This window comes from Sminthopsis crassicaudata, chromosome 5 (genome assembly GCF_048593235.1).
Source record: "Sminthopsis crassicaudata isolate SCR6 chromosome 5, ASM4859323v1, whole genome shotgun sequence".
NCBI lineage: Eukaryota > Metazoa > Chordata > Mammalia > Dasyuromorphia > Dasyuridae > Sminthopsis > Sminthopsis crassicaudata.
This window is the reverse complement of record NC_133621.1, coordinates 306,773,495-306,792,410: the sequence shown is the minus strand read 5'-3', so window position 1 is coordinate 306,792,410 and position 18,916 is coordinate 306,773,495.

The window sequence follows — 18,916 nt, the reverse complement described above, 5'->3', positions numbered from 1 at the left end:
TCTTGCTAAGAAAATCCCAAATGGAATCAAAAAAGTGAACATAACTAAAATAATAAAACAAGAATATTTCCAATTCTAAATGCTACGTTTTATACCCCACTTTTTCACTATCAAAGGGTTATACCAAAAAAAGTTTAAAAAAAAAAAAAAGGAACTCGAGGTCCAGTTCCAAAAAAAAAAACAATGATTTGCTCTGGATTGCCCTGCTAATCAATATCTGACACAAGATTTAAACTGAGGTCATTCTAACTCCAAACCCCACAGTCTGTTCATTGTACCACCTAGGTGCTTTCAATTTCCTAGATCTCAAGAGTAGTGGGGCCTAATTTTTCCCCAGTGTTAATTTAAGATACTTCTCATAGCATTCTTTTGCAATTATTCATTGAGTGCTTATAATAAATACAATAACCTTTATTGAAAAAACTCCAAATTAAACTTTATATTATAAAATTAATAAAATGTAAAAGTTTATTCTACCTATAATTATAAAAACTCAATAGAAAATCATAAAACTCTAATTATAAAACAATTATATGTATTTTATGTAGGATAGTCTACAAGAATTAAAAGTAATCCTTCAAGATCTCATATGCTTGCTTTGTAAGCCTTCACATAAAATTTCTTTTTTTCATAAATATTACAGGATATAAATATCATTACATTTTAAAATAACATTTTAATGAGCAAATTACTTGTAAGATGTTAAACAATATAATAATCACATGAAACCCAATTCTGAGTTAGATTTTTGTTTAAACAAAGGATTTGCAATATTTGATTCAAAATCAGATAGTTTCAAATCTGGTTCTTTGTCAAGTTTATTTTTTAGTTTGATTTTATAAAAATGAAAACGCTTATTCACACGAATATGTGGTTGAAAATGGTAGGAAAATATTACAAGCTTTCTTGAGGAGACAGGGTAATTTTTTTTTTAACTTTAGTCATTTAACCAACTGATGACAATTAATAGCAAGTTATAATATAAATCATTTACTTCCCTAATAGTCAACAAGCTCTGTATTAAAAGACAAATGTATTTGAAGTCTAGTTCCATATATTGCTTCATTTTTAATAATGTTTATATAACATTATTATGTTATGCAAACCAATCTCTGTAAGGAAAAATATATATCTCTTCCTACATAACTCTCTTCCATCACTGTCACACAGTCTGACAAGGTTTACCAACCACTACATTTGAAATCTAACAAAAGTAATGAATAAGTTAAATTGGAATAGTCTTAGAGCCACAATGGGAGGTAATAGAATGTTGTTGCAGACCATTTGTGATGGTCTGGGATGGTTTCAAGATGGCTGATAACGTACATAGCCTGAGTTCCTGATTTTCTTTTCTTTTCTTTTTTTTTTTTTTCTGAGACAATTGGGGGTAAGTGACTTGTCTAGGGTCACACAGCTAGGAAGTTTTCAGTGTCTGAGATCAGATTTTAACTCAGGTTCTCCTGCCTTCAGAGCTGAGGCTCTATCCACTGTTCCACCTAGCTGCCCCTGAGTTCCTTATTTTCACAGAGCCCAACATTTGTGATATAGGAAAGCAAACATAACACCTTGATCATGTGATTATTGTCATAGAACTATTACCGGCACATAGAAATTATTCTGTTCAAGGTTTAAAAAAAAAAGCAAATGAAGGTTTGCAAAGGTGTCTGACTGGTTGGGGCATCGATGTCAGACCCTTGTGCAAGTTTGGAAGCAATTTAAGGGCAGGTTGATAAATGACATGAACATGTTGTACTTGGTCTTCATCAGACTTTGATGTGATTGCTGCACAAACACCCAAATCACTGTGTGTGTGACCATGATGGTTTCAAATCACTTTAGCAACAAACCCTTATTGCTTCAGACTTGCACATGCTTATTTCAGAGACATGTTTACAACTGAATGGTAATGAAATGAATTCATGAATTTATCACGAACTTATTGGGCTACTGTGGAAGAAGGGTTTGAGGACCACTGTTGTAGAGGAAATGTCTACTAGGGTAGTAATGGGGTCAGCAGGTCTTCAAATTCCCTCTAGCTGAGGAGGAAACTGCCCACCTCACACTTCATTTATAACCTGCCAGATATCACATTGCCTTCCTTATGATCTAAACCCAAAATATTCTCCTCACTCTTACTCTGTGCTACTAAACCCACTGGGTCCAGTCAAAGCAGACAGGGAGGAGCTGGGATGGAGTCCATCTAGGATCTCCTTCTATGCCGATCCCTCAATGCCCTGTCTTCTCTTCATCCCGTCCTTGCACCCACAACGAGCAATATCAATGGTGATGGCAAAAGATCGCCTTGAAATATCATTCCTGGGCAATTGAAGAATTAATAGAAGAGGAAGAAAAATTTGTCTTTTCAAAGTTCCAAAAGGCTCCTTCTGAGCCTGGACCCATTGAGCCCAATGATTTCGGTGCTCAGAAAATATCCACCCTGTGTTTGTCTAGAACTTTTCACATTTTCAAAGGCCTTTCTCCATAGAGGGCTCGATGAAACACTAGGATGATTGATGAGGGAGAATTCTTTTCTTCAAGACTCTGAACTTTATTGTTTTTAAAGTTTATATAGTAAGTTTATCTCATATTGCCCAAAGATCTTGTCATTGAATGGAGTCTACCTATCTGAGTGTCTGATTCCTTCTGTTATAGTGGTAATTCTAGGAGGTCTAGGATATTACTTAGCCAGACAAATTACTTATCAATCCAGAATATAATCTGGGCTCTGCACACAGTAAGTGCTTAATTGATGTTTATCATAAGACAAAACAAGTTTTTGAGATATTCATTAAAAAATAAATATGGCATGTTCTTCTAAACAGAAAAGAATGAACACACATGTCAGCACCTGTGACATGATGGGATATATTGGGCTAGAAGCGGGGGACCCAGAGAAAAAAGCCAGAGGTTTGTTGCTTCATGAGGGAGTTCATGTGTCATCTTCCCTGTTAAAATGTAAGCTGTTACAGGGCAATGATTCTACAGAGTGCTTTGTACAGTCCCTGGAAGAGAGCAAATGCTTAATAAATATTTGTGGATGTTGACACATTCTTCCCCTCTCTCTCTCTCTCTCTCTCTCTCTCTCTCTCTCTCTCTCTCTCTCTCTCTCTCTCTCTGTTCTGTCTCTCTCTGTGTCTCTCTATGTTTCTGTCTTTCCATGTGTCTATATGTCTGTCTCTCTCTGTATCTGTTTGTCTGTTTCTGTCTCCATTTCTCTGTCTCTGTCTATCTCTGTCTCTATCTGTGTGTGCCTGTCTGTTTCTTTCTCTGTCTCTCTCTGTTTCTGTCTGTCTCTGTTCCTCTCTGTGTCTTTCTGTCTCTCTGCCTGTGTTTGTCTGTCTGTCTTTGTCTCTGTGTCTGACTGTCTCTCTCTGAGTCTGTCAGTCTTTTTGTCTGTCTGATTCATTACATTTAGAGAGACCGAGGATCTTTTTAGAGCAGTTCTCATTATTAGGACTCATCTTCCTTCTCCTCCTCTGGTTTGGTTTTACTGCTCTGTCCCAGTCTAGGCTTTTAAACTTGCCATATCTCCCCAAAACAAATGAACTTCTCTTTATTCTCTTTCCTGTGTTTGGCATACTCACCCACCCCTTCTGTTGTTTAATCCTTACTTGTCATTCCAAGCCAACTTCAATATTGCCTTTTCCTTAAAGCCTTCCCTCATCCCTGCTGTTGCCTACATCCCTCTCTACCCAAGACTAACCTCACCTAGAATCTCTTTGGTACATTTTTTATGAGATGTGAACATCATAGCTCTCTGTGTTTGTGTTTTACTTTTGTTCCAGACTGAGAGCTCCCAGGGATATGGATAATTTCTGGTCTCTCTTCCAATTCTCTGAATCAGGCCTCTTCACACAGTGGGAATATACATATTTGCCAATAGAACTGAAATCTCAGTACTGAAAAGGTGAGGATCCCTGCTGACCATCTCCACTTGCAAAAAAAAAAAAAAAAAAAAAAAAAACCTTACCCTTTTTATCCCCTTAATCAAGAATATCCTCTTGAAGATGAGAGTGGAAAGCTACTAAATTCTAATTTATTGCCTTATCATGAAGATGGTTTCTCATTAAAGATTAGACAGTTAGGAATGGCTGTGAGCAAGGAAGGAAAAGAAACCAGCATTTATTAAGCACCTAAAACCAGCATTTATTAAGCACCTACTATGTTTCCATCACTGTGCTAAGCTTTTACAAATACTATCTCATTTGATCCTCACAACAGCCCTGGGAGATGGATGTAAATATTGGCCCCATTTTGCAGTTGAGTAAATTGAGGAAGGCAGAGGTTAAATAAGTTGTAAGTAAACTAAGAACTATCAGAAACTGTTCTACTTGGGTTGTACTTGAGTCTTTCTGATTTCCATTTGAAGTTAACCTTCTAATTCTATACAGTTCTTCAGGCATGGATCAGGCTCCCATAGTCCCTCAGTAGGCTTGTCCATGTGGGGACCATGCTGGACTGGTCTCTCTGTTAACAATGTTAACAAATCATCTTGATTCCTATCTTGCCTTTGGACTTTGATGTCTGGAATAGAGTGAGACTGATGGTTTTGTACAACTTTCTTACTGGCTACAAAATTCTATCCTGAGCATTATGGATATGGAAAGAAAGCAAAAAACATTCAGAAAGGAGATGTTTACATGTTGATCCCTTCTAGATACCTTATAGGGAAAACTTTTCTCTTCCTATGCTGAAATCTTCATTACAAAACACAAACATTAAACTTTATAAAAATATCTTTGATATTTTTATTATATAGCCATGATTGTAAATATTTAACTAGATCAAAATATTTAATCTTCTGTAAGCAGGATTTTATGGTATAATTCTAGATGAAAAATACTAAAGGAATTCAACTTCTCTATAATAATGATAGAGTCCATGCACTTAATGCTGGAAGTCAGTGATTTCATAACATGAAAACCCTGAGAGAAAGAATCTTGAGCCTATGACTGAGTAAACTAGAACAAGTGGTGTGGTTCCATTTCTTCATTTGCAAAATGGGGATGAATCCTCCTTTTCCTGGAAGGAGAGGAAGATGGAAGTTTTCCAAATAAAAGTATCAAGTATTTACAGAAGTGTTCATAGTTCTAGAATGCTTTTTGTTGGCAAAGTGACTTCTATACATCTAAAAGTCTCACCACAAAGTAGGTTCTGTTGTTATCACACCCATTTTACAGATGAGAGAACTCTCATTAATGGCTCCAAGAAGTTGCAGCTTAGTAAAATTGACTCAATAGATAGGCTAAATCAGCTTAAAAGTAACTGATAGTGAGTTAAGGGAGTGCCTACCTCCAAAATGTGAAAAAATGGGTGAGAACAACTTGTTCCAATAACCCTGAAATGGGAACTGTGGAGTACTTGGAGCTGAGTCAGACATCACAGATGCCAAGATCTGTATCCCAGGTCATCACCAATCATCTTGATTCCTATCTTGCCTTCGGACTATGATGTCTGGAATAGAGTGAGACTGATGGTTTTGTACAACTCTTTCTCTTACTTAAATCGAATTCACTCATGAACCAAGACATCACTCCATGATGCTATTGATCCCATTGTTCAAAAAACAAATAACAATAAAAATACATGAGTAAAAAATAGATGAGTCTCAGAGGTCAAAGAACTCTGCCAGAATCATGAAATCAATTAATATTAGAGGCAAGAATGAAACTGTGATTGCCCTTTCTTGCCCCTACCCTTGCGATTCTTCAAAGCCTCAGGGTCAAAGGACAATCGAACCATCTGAATAAAAATGAAAATCATGCACATTGCTCTTCCTGAAATCATTATTATCATAATCATGACTCTCAACTGAGAGTAAGAATTGTTACTTGTGACTTTGTATTTCCAGTGTCTAACACAATCCACATAGCAAAATGTGAACTTGAGAATATGAACTGTTTGTTCTTAGTATCTCCATCAAACAACATCAGACATATGGTAGGAACAATTATCAACACATTTTGGCTCATAGCTCCTATTTGTGGAGTGTTAATAGATCTTAGATGCCTAGAAATGGAAAGATTTGGGGTCAGAGGATCTGGGATGGAAAGTGATCCCTGATACTTGGGCAACATGCATACCTACTCCTGCTAATCTCTAAAATGAAGAGGTTAGTATAAAGAAGCCCTAGTTTCTGACCACTTCTAAGCCACAGTGTCCAGAGTGCTCAGCACATATTAATATGTGTTTTTATTTTAATTATTATTATTAATAAATGTGTTTGGTTGACTAATGACACCATGAGCTGGCCCAGTGTCGAACAAGGGTTGGCAAAACCTTCAGTTGCATGCAGAAGGAGCAACATAGCAGGAAAAAAAAAATGAAGGATTTGCATTCAAATCTGTCTCATCTTTCAACAAGTTATATGGTCACAGACAAGTCATGTCATTTCTCAATTTTCTGATATCTAAAAGAGGGATAATAATTCTTATAGCACCTATCCCCTTAGGGTATTGGGGAAAACATTTTACGATGCTTGAAACATTCTATGGAACTAATTTTTTTTTATTGTTTAAAGACAATGCAGAGCTTCCATGATCCTCACAAGAGCCTCAGGAAACAGGTGTACAGCTTCCATTATCCCCATTATACAGATGAGGAATGTAGTCTTCTTCCAAAGCTTCAACAAGTGTAGAAGTAACCTTGAGCTCTCAAAAACCAGCGAAATGCAATCCTGTGGATGTCAAAAATCCTTTAGTCCAATGAGAATCTGAAAACAGACTAGCTGGATGCAGACATGTGGAGTGTAAGCCACTCTGAAATATCATAAAAGTTACAAAGAAACTTAATCTACACAGAGTTCCTATGGTGACCCAATTGTAGACAGAGATAATATGTACATATTAATATATTATAACATGTATGTATTCATGTATTATAACATGTATATATGTATTATTTATATGCATGTGTGTGTCTAATCTTATCAAGGGTATCCTTAAATGGCAATATCCCCCGACAGAAAGAGCTATAAGAAATCATCTTAAACAACTTACAAAGTTGGGATATTCAATTTGACCTAACAAGACATTGAGTGTCTAATAAGTACCAGGAACTTAGCCACTTATTCCAATGTCTTCTTGTGACCAAGGAAGTCATTTTCCAAAGAGACAATATTGGAGTAATCACTGAGCACCTTGTGAAAGGAAGGAAGTGGAATACAAGATCTTATAGAAAGGGAAGTCTACATGTATCTATGCTATGTGTCTGAGAACCAGACTAGCAAAGCTAGAAGAGGCTCCTCACCAAGTTTAAATTCTAGAGAACTGAATTAAGTCTCCACAACTTTGGATGACCATCCAACTTTTGCAGCCTGCATAGACAAAATCAATGCTCACAGAGATAAGATGGTATATTCTTGAATTAGATGTAGAGAACTATGTTCACAAAGGTGACAAACAAGTGGCAAAATCAGTGCCCACAGGGAACAAGCAATGGTATTATTTCCATCTGGGAATCTTATAATGCTTATTCAAGAATTGATTTCCCTTAGCCCCTTTGACAGATCTATTTGCTGGTACAGTGGAAAGATTGAATTCCGTATCGATGGATCAGTTTGAATCTCGTATTTCCCAGGGCCCTGTGACTTTGGGCAATTTAGTGCCCGTTAGTGTTAACATGAGGGGAGCGGACAAGACAGGTTGCCCAAGGTCAACCCAGAAATGATGTTGCACTCAGAAGCCATCCATCTCTGTAGGGAGTCTTCCCTAGTTTTTCCCTTAAATTCAATGGTCCATTTATACATTATTCTCTTCCCTCTGAATGTAACATACCTGAAGGCAGCAGCTGGTTCATCTTTTATTTGATCCCCAGTGAATGGCATGTGCTTAATAAACACTTATCAAATGGGTACTGAACAGAAATAGTGACAGTCATGAGGAGGATGAGAATTAGCAGAAAAGATCAGCTCATTTAGGATCCTGTTGAGTGAGAGGTGCTAGTGGAAAATCCAGAAGCAGAGGATCTGGAGAGGCTGATCAGCCCCACAAAGAAAGATAGGAAAAGCAGATGTCCTAGTATAAGGTGTTTTTATTGATAAAAGCCACCCAAGAGAAAAGCAGCAATCACTACTCCCACCAGAGATTGCGTCCCAGCAAAAACCAGCCAGGGAGAACTGTCCATGGTTCCCCAGGGCCAGTGGCAGAAGGCACATGTTCCTGGAGGTTTTCAGAGCAAAGCCCGGATTCTAATCACCGAGCACGCCAAAGACTTTCCCTTCCAACATAATCAGGGGTTTTGTTGTTGTTGTTGTTTGCTTTTTAAATGGCTTTAGCAGAAAATTGAAGTCCTCAGCTTCAGTTCTGAGGTAGCAACATAACAGCAGAATTACATTCAGCTCCAAGCAGAAACAGACTAGCCGAGCAGAACAGAGCTCATTATGGGGCAGCGCATGCAAGGAGACGGTGCTGTCAGAAGCAGGCAGGGGGCTGATGAAGCTGGATGGGGGAGGCAAGGGCGGCCCCAGAGCTCCAGTGTGCACAACAGCCATGGCCTCCTAACTTCTCTGCCAGGCTCAGCCTTGCAGGGCCAATTATCATCATTTATCTACCAACTCCTCTTCTCCAGAGGTGCCCCAGAAATTTAGGAGCAGCTTAAGAAATGGCAGGATGCTGCCATCAAGCAGAGGCAGAGGTCCACAACCCATGTATTCCCAGCTGTAGACTGTACTATCTCTAAACTCCAAGCAGGTGGCTTCCTGCTAAAACCCACGCGTTCTCTGACCACAAATTTGCAAAGCTTCTTAAGTAGGCACAACTACCACTTTTCTCCAAACCACTCTTCAGCAAATCTTAAACAAGCTTCCGGGTACGATGTTCTCTAGACCAGAACAGAGCTTATTATTATTATTAAAGAATAAATAAAGAGCTAGGGATGCTAACACATGATTAAAAATCATTCCTAGTCAAGGTTAGTTTCTTTCTAAACAGCATCCTCCGGCTTTGTAACAGTAGCCCAAAGACTCGGGGTATCTCTTACCTTTATAAAATCAGTCATCTGAGTAGCAACATCCATCTGATTTAGAGCGAAACTTCTTTAGGTATTCTCCAAAACAGAAGGTCAGAATCCTGGTCATCTGTTAGCACAGAGGGAGCATGGGATGCCTCTCACTCCCATTGGAAGTCTTCTTTAGCTGGAAGAGAAAGAATCCTCAGAAATACCTGAAGGAAGAGAGAGGAAACTTGTCTGTTCTCTTCCTTTAGTCTACCTCCTATCTCACTCCCAAAGTTTATATCCATCCTCGAATGGCGCTTCCTGCAAATTGATCCAGAAAAGAAGGAAGAATTAAAAATCAAGATGGGCTTGAGGTAGCTCTTGCTTCCTTTGTGGAGTTGCAGAAATAACCTCATTCACCTCTATTGCAGAAAAGGATGTGGCCAAGTCCCACCCCCCTCCAATTCAATCAGGGAGAACTGATTTGCAAAGAATGTCAGAAGTGACTCAACCACCTTTTTCAGCTGGATCCACTTTGGGAGATGTCTTAGTTCAGCCTAGGTGTAGCATGGGGAGGAAAGGGGAGGGGTAAATATCACATCCCATTCAGTGAGAAACTTGAACAAAACATTGAGCAAGATTCATCACACCAATTTGGCACTAAGTTGCTCAGCAGAGAGAGTCACAAGTCTAAAGAGCTAAAAAATCCCTAGAACACAGAACATCAGAGTCAGGTGAGATCTTAGGGCTCAGAGAATGTCAAAGGTTGGGGATCTTAGAACAAAGAGTATCAGATCTAGGAAAGAGCTTAGAATAAAAAATGTCAGAATTAGAAGGGTTCTTTTCAGAACATGGACTGTCAGCACTGGGAAAGATCTTGAGAGTCAGAATACCAGAGCTCGAAAGGATCTTAGAAAAAATAACCAGACCTTGGGCACCCCAATACTTTCATTTTATTGATGAGAAAACTGAAGCTCAGAGAGTGGAGTGGAAGTAACTCAGGTAGACTGAATCCCAATTCTATTTCAAATACCACATGGATGTCCAAAGGCTTGTGGTTAAGAGCTCTGTGCCTCAGTTTCCTCATCTGCAAAATCGGGGAATTGAGCTAGCTGGAGCCAATGACTGGTATAGTGCCAGGTGGGAACAGGGGCAAAACCACAAACAACCCCAAGGTGCTACCTTTATGTGGTAGTGACACAACATGTACCCAAATGAACCAATGTAATCATTTGACCGTGGTGAGAGTACTAGTCACAAAATGTTGGCAGCTAGGGGGGTACCAGAGTGCCAAGCGGTCATAAGGAAGCTTCATGCCCCTAAGTTTAAATCCACCTCAGAAACTTCCTAGTTGTGTGACTCCAGGCAAGTCCCTTCAGCCTGCTTACCTCAGTTTCCTCATCTATAAAATGAGCTGGAGAAGGAAATGGCAAATTACTCCAGAATCTTTTCCACAAAAATCCAAAATGGGTCAATGAAAAGCTGAATCCAACTGAACATCATTACAGAATGTTGGAGTCCTTCAGTGGTCATCTAGCCCGACCTGTATCTGAAAAGTGACCCCTTCTACCATGTTCCCAACAAGCACAATCTGCCAGTGGGGAGAACCTCCAGTAGTTTATTGCACTTTGGGAAAATGTACTATAAAAATGATAAAGACTGGGCTCACACTGAGCTGCTTAAATATGCTCAAAAAAATTTTCTGTTGTGTTTGGGGTCAGAAGCCAGACTGATTCATTTCCTAGTATAAGAAAGCTCTTTTACACATATTACTTGATTTAATCATCATAAATATTCCTACATGGAAAGTAAAGGAGTATTATTATCCTCCTTTTATAGGTGAGAATAAAGGCACTCAGATGGGATGAGGAAGCTGCCCAAGGACACACGGCTAGCAAACACCATAGAGAGCCACATCCCTCTCCCCAATATATTCTTTCTGATCAGTGGTGGATTTTTTTCCTTGACTCTCCTTTCATTTCCAGGGCTTTGGGTTCTGCTTAATGTGGAAATGCTCACACAATGCAAATTCAAACAGGCGCACGTACACAAATGCCCAAGGAATGTGGAGCTAAATTGGACTCTTCACCACCTTTTAAAATACAATTAAACTTCAATAAAATAGGGCTAGTTTTCTGAGGGTTCTCTGGACTATGCAACAGCTGCTCCATCAATCTAGGTTTCCTAATACCTGGGTCTAAAGCTCTCATTTTTCAAACACCTGATAGAAGCTTCCCCAGTGCAAGCCTTGGCTCCTGCTGTGTCTAATTGGGGTCATGGCTGCCTTCTGCCTGGGCATGACCTTGAATGTGGAAGTCAGCCAGGAGCAAAGCCAGACTATTGCTCTTCCCACTTCACCAGGAAAAAAAGTCAGCACGCTTCCAGCTCAGCTAAAGGAATAGACTCCAGTTCCTTCCAAACTCTTTCTCTGAGAACCTCTCTTTTGGGAATGAGCACAATCTTTAAGAACATCATCTTGGATATTGACTGCAGGCACAACTTTGAGGTGGGTGAAGGGGAGTATTTATGTATCTATTTAGAAAACCTTTTTTGTGTGATATTCTGTCACTGCAATGGGCTCCCCATCTCACTTCTCACATCCTATCCATACTGCATTGAGTCACCAAAGTAATATTCATGTCCTCCCTTCAACCCACTAAAGTCCAAGCCTTTAAAGCCCTTCACAATTTGAGCCCTCCAATCTTCTTACACTTAATTCTCCTCCAGGGAGTCTATTATTGAGTTATACTGGCCTCCTTGCTATTCCTCAAAGACAAAAATATCTCTCACCTCCATGTTTTTGTACCAGCTGTCCTTCATAGGAGTGTTCTCCTTCCTCATCTCTGACTCCTAAAACTCTACAAAGATAACTCCCACATTGATATAGCAATCAAAGAGCCAAACAAATATGTATGAAGTGCCTACTATGTGCCAGGCCCTGTGCTAAGATAAAAAGACAATAGTGAAACTACCCCTGTTATATTCTATCATGGGAAAATTATATATGGGAAAAGATATGAAATTTTGCATGCAAAATTTAAATAAAAGCAATGAAACTAGAGAACTGGCCTTGGAGACAGAAAGTTTCGAGTTCAAGTCTCTGATATGCCCTGGCTTCTGGGCAAATAACTTAACCTCTCCATGTTCTTGGAAATTAACACTAGACTTTCTCTTTTTAATTTTTAATAATAGCTTTTTCTTTTCAAAATATTTGCAAAGATCTGGAAAAGTTATCAAACTGTGCATACCCTTTGACCCAGCAGTGCTACTATTATAGGGCTTATATCCCAAAGAAACACTAAAGAAGGGAAAGGGACCTGTATGTGCCAAAATGTTTGTGGCAGCCCTTTTTGTAATGGCTAGAAACTGGAAAATGAATGGATGCTCATCCATTGGAGAATGGTTGGGTAAGCTATGGTATATGAATGTTAGGGAATATTATTGTTCTGTAAGAAATGACCAGCAGGATGAATATAGAGAGGATTGGAGAGACTTACATGAACTGATGCTGAGTGAAATGAGCAGAACCAAGAGATCATTATACACTTCAACAACAATACTGTATGAGGATGTATTCTGATAGAAGTGGATATCTTCGACAAAGAGAAGATCTAATTCAGTTCCAATTGATCAATGATAGACAGAATCAGCTACACCCAGAGAAGGAACACTGGGAAATAAGTGTAAACTGTTTGCATTTTTGTCTTTCTTCCCAGGTTATTTTTACCTTCTGAATCCAATTCTTCCTGTGCAACAAGAAATTCAGTTCTGCACACATATATTGTATCTAAGATATACTATGACACATTTAACATGTATAGGACTACCTGCCATCTAGGGGAGGGGGTGGAGGGAAGGTGGAGAAAATTTACCCATGGGATAATGTTGTAAAAAATTACCCATGCACATGCACTGTCAAAAAATTATAATTATAAAATTAATTTTAAAATAGTAAAAAAAAAAATACAAAATACATGCAAAGATAGTTTTCAACATTTACCCTTGCAGAATCTTGTGTTCCAAATTTTTCTCTCTCCCTTCCTCCCACACCCCCCAGACAGCAAGTAATCCAATATATGTCAAACATGCAATTCTTCTATATAAATTTCTTCATTTATCATGCTGTGCAAGGCAAATCAGATCAAAAAGGGAAAAAATGAGAAAGAAAGCAAACAAGCAAACAACAACAAAAAATACCATGTTGTGATCCATACTCAGTCCCCATAGTCTTCTTCTTTCTGGGTGTGATAGTTCTTTCCATCCCAAGTCTATTGGGAAACTGCCCTGAATCACCTCATTATTGAAAAGAACCATGTCCATCAGTATTAATCATCACATAATCTTGCTGTTGTCATGCACAATGTCCTCCTGGTTCTGCTTATGTCACTTACCATTAATTTATTTACGCCTCTTCAGACTTTTCTGAAATCATCTTGCTAACAATTTTTACAGAACAATAATATTCCATCATATTCATATATCATAACTTATTCATCCATTTCCCAATTGATGAGCATCCACTCAGTTTCCACTTCCTTGCCACTACAAAAAGGATTGCTAGAAACATTTTTGTGCATGTGGGTCCTTTTTAAATTTTTTGTGATATTTTTTGGGGTCCAGATCCAGTAAAGACACTGCTGGATCAAAGGTTATGCACTAAAAGTTTTGTCCTTTGAGCATTGTTCCAAATTGCTCTTCAGAATGGTTAGATAAGTTCTCAACTCCACCAACAATAATATTAGTGTCCCAGTTTTCCCATATCCCCTCAGACATTTATCATTCTTTTTCTGTCATAATGGCCAGTCTGAGAGGTATCTAACACTAGACTTTTTTTAAAAGTGCTAACCTGTTCTGATTCAAGGAGTTTCCATAGAGGAGAGTTTCTTCACCAATGTCAGAAGCCTGAATGTCTCTCTCTATATACTAAATAAATACAAAGCAATGGGTGGCCCAGGGCACTCAAACAGCTACAGGTACTCTGAGATACCAGAGCTAAGTCTGAAAGAAAGGAAAAAAACTCAAATTTCCAAGACATTGAGTTGCAAAGGTTGAGCATTTCAAGTGTGAGACACAGTCACTGCTTAGAAGTAGAAATAGATCAGAATGAGTGGAAAAACTCCAAGCTGGTCAGTCTGCCTAAATTCTAGAGTGCTTGAAGGGAAAGAAGGGACCACAATTCAATTAAGGAAGTTTAGAAGCAACTTATAAAGGGAGGAGCTTGCATTTGATCGAATACATTGTAAGAGGGAGCCTCTGGAGTTTTTTGAATCTGTGAGGAGTGACATGAATGCCCATGCATAATCACTTGAGCTCTAAGAATAATCACTTGGGTACTGGAAAGACTGATTTGAAAATGGGAGAGACTGAAGGCAGGGAAAACAGTGAGGAGGTTATTTCTTTTTTTTTTAAATTTTTTTATTAATTTTATAATTATAAATTTTTGACAGTACATATGCATGATTAATTTTTTAATAACATAATCCCTTGTATTCATTTTTCCAAATTTTCCCCTCCCTTCCTCTACTCCCTCCCCTAGATGACAGGCAATCCCATACATTTTACATGTGTTACAGTATAAGCTAGATACAATATATGTGTGTAAATCCAATTTTCTTGTTGCACGTTAAGTATTGGATTCCGAAGGTATAAGTAACCTGGGTAGAGAGACAGTAGTGCTAACAGTTTACATTCAATTCCCAATGTTCCTTCTCTGGGTGTAGTTGTTTCTGTCCATCATTGATCAACTGAAGTGAGTTGGATCTTCTTTATGTTGACGATATCCACTTCCATCAGAATATATCTTCATACAGTATCGTTGTTGAAGTGTATAGTGATGTTCTGGTTCTGTTCATTTCACTCAGCATCAGTTCCTTTAAGTCTCTCCAAATCTCTCTGTATTCATCCTGCTGGTCATTTCTTACAGAACAATAATATTCCATAACATTCATATACCATAATTTACCCAACCATTCTCCAATTGATGGGCATCTATTTATTTGAGGAGATTATTTCAATCATTCAGGCTTGAGATAATGAGGGCTTGAATCAGGGAGGTGGCCACAGGGAGAGTAAAGAGAAGGAGGCAGATAGAAGAGATGCTATGGAAACAGAAATTATAAGCTTTGCCATTGATTGGACAGGGAGGGAAGTTGAGGGAGAAGGAGGAGTCTAGGATTGTAATGAGTTTTTGAGCCCAGAGGATTAGAAGGATGGTAGTCCTCTCACCAGTGATAGGAAAGCTCAAAAGAAGAATGGATTTGAGACGAAATTATATAGGGAGAGCTACTGTAGGGATTATTATTTCCATTCTGCAGATGAAGCTGGTTTTCCAATGAGATATTTCACGTTTCTTCTATGTTTTCATTTGTTTAATTGTATTTTGATTTCTCATAAAGTCATTAGTTTCCATTTACTTAAATCAAATTTTTAAGGAATTTTTTTTTTTCAGTAAACTTTTATACCTTCTTTCCTACTTGGTCAATTTTGCTTTTAAATGCATTCTCCTACTTTTATTTTCTTTTGTACCACTCTTAATTTTCTTTCTCTTTTTCCCTCTATTTCTCATAATTGATTTTCAAAATGCTTTTTGAGCTCCTTCATGCCCTCAGACCAATTCTTATTTTTCTTGGAGGGTTTGGATGTAGGAGCTTTAATTTTTGTTACCTTCTTCTGAGTGTTTGTTCTGATCTTCCTTGTCACTATTGTAATTTTCTATGGTCAGAAACTTTTTCTGTTGTCTGCTCATTTTCTCAACCTATTAGTAAGTTCTTAACTCTTTGTTAAGCGAAGGTTCTGTTTCCAGAGTAGACAGTGCACTGTCTCAAGCTTCAGGGGTTTTGTGCATCTATTTACAGAGATCCTTCTAGGAACTCTTTTCTGTCCTAGAATTGTTAGAAGTGTCCCCATCTCCCTGTAGCTGTAAGATATAGTGTGCTAAAACATCAAAATCCTTCCTCAATGATAGCAAAGAGACCTCATCTTTGCTCTCTCTGAGCTGAGGGGTCTGAAAACCACCAGTACTGCTATTGATTCAAAGGTTCCTAGATCAGTTCTTGTTTTCCTGGTGCTGGGGGCAGGGGCCATGGCCAGGGCTGCACTGGCATTGCCTGAGTTGGTTCTCCACTCTGGGCTCCCACCCTAATGCCACAGACCTTTCCTGCTAACCTTCTAGGTTGTCTTCAGCTGGAAAATTGTTTTACTCCATCTTTGGGTGTATTCTAAAACTCTAAAATTTCTTTTTTTCTTTTTTTTTCCTTGAGGCAATTGAGGTTAAGTGACTTGCCCAGGGTCACACAACTAGGAAGTGTCAAGTGTATGAGGCTAGAATTGAACTCAGATCCTTCTGACTTCAGGGCTAGTGCTCTATCCACTGCACCATCTAGCTGAACCTCTAAAATTTCCTTAGAGTCATTATTTAAAGGAATTTGGAGAGTTTTTGGAGAGAGGTTACAGACTTCCTCCCTTGACTCTGCCATCTTGACTCAGCCTTCTCCTTGTCTGTGTGGAAGCCTGAGATTAGATGTGTTTTGCTGGGAATCATACAGCTACTCAGTGTTAGAGGCAAGATATGAACTCACAGATTTGTCTCCCAGATTTCTCTCCTAGCATTCTAACAACTAAGCCATGCTGCCTACACATATAAAGTGAACAAAAGTGGGAGGAAAAGGTGCCCGAGCAGATTTCAGAGCCCCATGACACGGTCCCAGGAGACAGTGGGGCCAGTTTGCAAAGCCAGACAGGCCATTTGACAGAAGCTTTAATTTGAAAATGCACAATGAACCATGTGATTGCTCTGTATTTATTCCCTGATTAGCATATAATCATTTTCAACACATTGTAATTATGCATGATATTACCATGTTAGCAAAGATCCAGTATGGTAAGCATTCACATTGTTTGTGGGACCTCTTTAGGGACTGCTGTAAACAGGGCAGGGAGAGTGCAGAAACAGGAAAGTGTAGACGGGCTAGGGAGGACAGGGACAATGTCCCATTTTCCTTGGGTTTCACCGAGATACAGCATTGGACAACTGGAGGAGACCTTGGAAGAAATACCCACTCACCCTCAAATGAACAGGAAACCTTTCAATAGAACCTCCAATAAGATTTTATCCAATTTCCTTCCTTCCCATGATGAGGATCTTACCAGCTCCCCAGGAAGCACAATCCACTTGGGAATAGCTCGTGTCATTATTAACAGTTACTGTGAATAGTTAATCCTTCCACCAAGTCTACATCTGCTTCTTTGGCACACACAGCCCCTTTCTCATTACGAGCCCCCAAAGGACAAAACAGAACCAGTCTGACCCTCTTTTCCATGGTAATACTTCAAACATTTAAGACAGCCACCATGTGCCTGAGTCTTTTGTGCTCAGTGATAAACACCCACCCTTTCTTCCAACAGTTCTTGTTCAGCCTTCCCCATCATGAACGTACCTTCTAGCTGAATTTCAGTCGGTCAGTCAGTTAACAAGTCTTTTTTCTTAAGCATCTACTATTTGCTAGATATAAAGAAAGGCAAAAAACAAAAAACAAAAGCATGGTTCCTGCTCTCGAGAAATTCAGATTCTCATGGAAAGGACAATACCCAAAAAGATTAAGTTCCTAGAAAGCATGAACAGTAGCGTGATGATAGCAGAGGATACCCCAGTAGTGGGGGAACCTAACCAGCAACCTAACCTCTTGGAGTCAGAGGAAAACCAATGGTCCAGGCTGGGGGCCAGCCAGTGTATAGGCTATTGGGAAAGGGAGCATGGAAGGAATAGCAGGGGGGACTGGATTATACAGCTTGTGCAGAGGAATCAACCATAAGGAGCCTCAAGATTTAGGAAGTTTGCTTGCATTTTCCTGAAATGCTGCTCCCATTTGAAGAGATGTGAAAAAAAAAAAAAAAAAGTGAAGATATCTGAATATCTGTACTATCACCTTGGGCAGGAAATGGTACATGCATAAGACACAGCCCACTCCATTCTGGGGAAACTTGTAAACTTTTCCTTCTACAAAGCTAGGACTGAGACTAGGAATAGATCCAAGAGATTAACTAATCCTATTAATCCATTTAAAACTGAAATTTGAGGCAATGAATATAGAAAGGGCTTATTCAAAGCCACCGAGTTAGCTTGAGAATCGGGATTTAGTGGAAGAGACAAGCCCTTCACACTCATGAGATATAAAATAGAGCTCATATTGTAATCTAAATCTGGTAGTGTAAACTGTCTAGGAAGTTGGTCTGTGAGACCTCAACTCACAGACTAAATAGTTCACAGGCATTGAACTAGATCTTAGAAGGGATAAGGTAGGAAAAGTTCATCCCCAGCCCTGAGAAATGGCCGCAGAGGCTTAGGTTGTCCAGTGGGGCAATGGAGAGATTAGCCCAAGTGAGATGTTTAAAAAGCTTTGGGGAAAGAAGGTTGGCTAAATAATGGAATCAGAGATAGATGTGGGAGTTCCTTAAAGAACAGGCAGAGAAACTGAGGGAGGCTTGGGCCATGTCAGGGAAGGATGGGGAAGCTCAAGTTCAAGAGACTTCTTTTCTGAGGCCCTCTGGTGGCTTACCTAACTCTGGTCCCTTGGCTGAGCCAGTGTTAGCACCTCACACAGTCCTGGGCAACAGAGTAGCACCCTACACCTTCTCCAGCTTCCCTACAGACTCAAAGATTCAAACAAGACCTTATCAATGATTCCTGGAAAAACTAAAGCTGCTGTAACAGAAGTTTCTGGAGATACCATGAGAAGAATTGCAGTAATGAAATAGAACCATTTGGCCAAATCTTTTTTTTTTTCTTTTTTTTTCCCTCAGAAAACAGTTCATGTTTAATAATGCACACGATTTAACAATTCTCTCCTATGCATAAAGTGGTTTCTTTCTAACAAGTGGGGAAAGAATTTGGTAGGGAGGAAATGACATTTTTAAAAAATCAGAACGATTTTTCAGACTTTCAATGGGAGGGTGGGAGGAAATACATTTAAAGAATGCCGTTCTA